This window comes from Saccopteryx bilineata, chromosome 2 (genome assembly GCF_036850765.1).
Source record: "Saccopteryx bilineata isolate mSacBil1 chromosome 2, mSacBil1_pri_phased_curated, whole genome shotgun sequence".
In the NCBI taxonomy this organism is placed as follows: Eukaryota; Metazoa; Chordata; class Mammalia; order Chiroptera; family Emballonuridae; genus Saccopteryx; species Saccopteryx bilineata.
The window spans coordinates 379,810,365-379,813,124 of record NC_089491.1 but is presented as its reverse complement, the minus strand read 5'-3'; the positions used below and the strand labels follow the sequence as shown (position 1 = coordinate 379,813,124).

General features: G+C 46.3%; 1 pseudogene; it reads left to right on the top strand.

Moving 5' to 3' along the window:
- The first annotated feature begins 1,647 nt into the window (after positions 1-1,647).
- On the top strand, positions 1,648-1,800 carry LOC136327659 (U1 spliceosomal RNA; annotated as a pseudogene).
- The last annotated feature ends 960 nt before the right edge of the window (positions 1,801-2,760 follow it).

Genomic DNA, 2,760 nt, shown 5'->3' with positions numbered 1-2,760 from the left:
CTGATGATTGATGCTTCTCATCTCTCTCTGTTCCTGTCTTTCTGTCCCTATCTATCCCTCTCTCTTACTCTCTCTCTATCCCTGTAAAAAAATAAAAATAAAAAAATAAAATTAAAAAACAACAATAAAAGTTATCTTTTTATATATATACATAGATACATTCTGAGTAAGATTTAGTAAATTTAGCAGGTCCTGGCGCAAATGTGTTAAGTTTTTTCATTCTTGTGTTTATAAGAAACATGAGCCTGATGTGTCCTAGCAATTTCTTCAATGTTTGGGCATCTATTTGAAAGGCAAACTCTCATTTCCTCATCAGTATATTGAAGAATTTCTCTTTTTACTCTTAATTGTGTTGAGTGCAGAAAACCCCCACCATACATATCATCTTAACTTTATACCAAACAAAGGATAGAAGAAACTTGCCTCCAGTCTCTCTGGGGAACATGGGGGGTAGTGTAAACAATTAGCACCACAGCTTAACAGCCTTTTGCAACCTACTCAGGCAAGTGAGGTGGGGGGTTAGGCAGACTGTCAGCTTACAGCCAATTCCCCACACCTCTATCCCCTAAAAATCTAAACTGCAAAAACCCTGTTAGTATAATATTTTGGTCCCCAACAGGCACATATTTCTCTGGAATACCATAGGGCATACCTGGAAATCTTCTAGGGCGCACCAGTGCCCCCTGGCACACACTTTGAGAACCACTGCCCTAAACGAAGACACTTCTCAAGGACCCACCATTTGTCCCTGCTCTTCCTGGTCTGCACGTTTTCCCTGTGGGACCCATCTCCACTCACTGCTTCACCGCCGTCCCCTAGGCTGGTGACTCACAGGACTCTCCTTCGGACCTCTTCTCTCCCACACTCCAAATGCACATTTCCTTCTGCTCCCTGGCCCTTTCGTCGGGATATCTCACAAAGCTGTGAATCAGCAGATCCCAAACGGAAGTCTCTTGTCTTAGTGCCCCACCCTCCATCTGCCCTCCGCCCCACCCCAGGGTTTCCCATCTCAGGTGAAGGCAGCTTCCCTGAAAGTCACAAACCCATGTTTCCTCCTTACTTTACTCTCCTTCCAGCCCCACAAAAATCTGATCTACCCTTCAGAATGTTCTAAGTGCACTTCAAGCTCCTCAGTTTCATCTTCACGTTGTCTTTGCACCATCCCCAACTTGATGCTCCAATCGCTTCTGCCCTGAATCAACTCCGGATGCTGCCAGCTCAGACCCCCGCAGTGACCTCCCGCCCTGGTCCGTCCAGCCTCTCATGAATCTTTCTGCACTTCCCACGAGATAGTCCTGAAACACAGCTCTGGTCAAGTCATTTCTCTGCTTTGAAATGTAACAGCTTCCCACTGACTTCAGTCCCTTCTTGCCTGGGCTCAGAGCTTCCCAGGATTTGAAATCAGCTACCTTTCCTTATCTCCCATTGAACCATCTGCAGCTTGCTGGCCAGCCACACTGTTTACCGGTCCCTACCTACATCACACAGCCTGCTCTCTGGCCTTGTGACCTTTGCTCAAGCTGGAGTTTCTCTCTCTCTCTCTTCTCTTTCCCATTTTCTCCTCCTTCTCTTTCTTCATTCAGTTTCTAACTTCCCGTCTTCTTTAGAACCCATGCACAACTCCAGCCTCCAAAGAGTTCTATCTTCATACTTACTTGGCAGGAGAGATGCCATGAAGGTGGTTTTCCCAGGGTGAGCACATTGCACTCCAAGTGTGCCGACCCCTGCGATTTCCCCAAACGCGGGAACCTCGACTGCATAATTTGTGGTAGTGGGGGACTGCGTTCGCACTGTCCCCTGGAAAGAAACAAAAAAGGAGTTCTATCTTCCTGTTTCATCCATAAGCCTTCAGCTAGCTTACCCATCCCTGGGTCTCCTCCAATGATAGTCTTTTAATGGAAAATTCCAGAGAAAAAAAAAAAGAACAACTCCACGATCCTCACTCCTCTGTTCTATTCTTAACTGTCCAGACTGGGCCCACTGAGCCCGCTGAGGCCCCTTGCATCCCCATCCCTACAGCAATGGGCTTGGGCAGCCGGAAGCCCTTCTCCCCTCAGCTCCCGTGACTGAGTGTGGGTTTCCGAATCCACTGGCTGGTTGACTGTCTCAGCGCTGAGAGGTTTATTACTGAGAGGTTTATTACAGAGTTCAGAACCCAGAATCTGGAGCCGGGGTCTTTCTCAGGTTCAATTCCTGGCTTTGCCACTTAGCACAAAGTACGATTTTGAGCAAGTGACTTAACTTCTCTGCTGTGGCTTCTTCCTTTGTGAGATGGGAACGATGAGAGTACTCACTTGCAGGGTTGTCATGAGGATTAAAATGACTCAATATTTTAAGGTCCTTAGAAAACTATCTGGCACGTGGCAAGCATTGTGTAAGTGCCCGTTAAATAAATCGAGGACCTCAGTGTGTGTTAACAAGCCATCTAATAAAATGTAAACACCCTTGGGGCAAATGTAATGTCTGTCTACTCTAGAGTAAGTGCTCAGAACACATGTGAGCGCCTAGCTGGCAGACGCGGGCTGGTCCGTTCTGGAGGACTGCTGGGTGACATGTCAGAGCATCTTTAACACGCGATTCCATTTCTCGGAATGTTTTCTACGGGCATCATTTTGAAATGTGAAAAGATGCAACGAAATAGCCAACGCAGAGCTGTGTATAGTAGAAAAAAACAGAAACAATCTCAGTGTCTTAATGTCAGTTTCATCTACTATGGGCCACATACAGTGAAAATCATGAATCTACTAAAATATGGTGCAT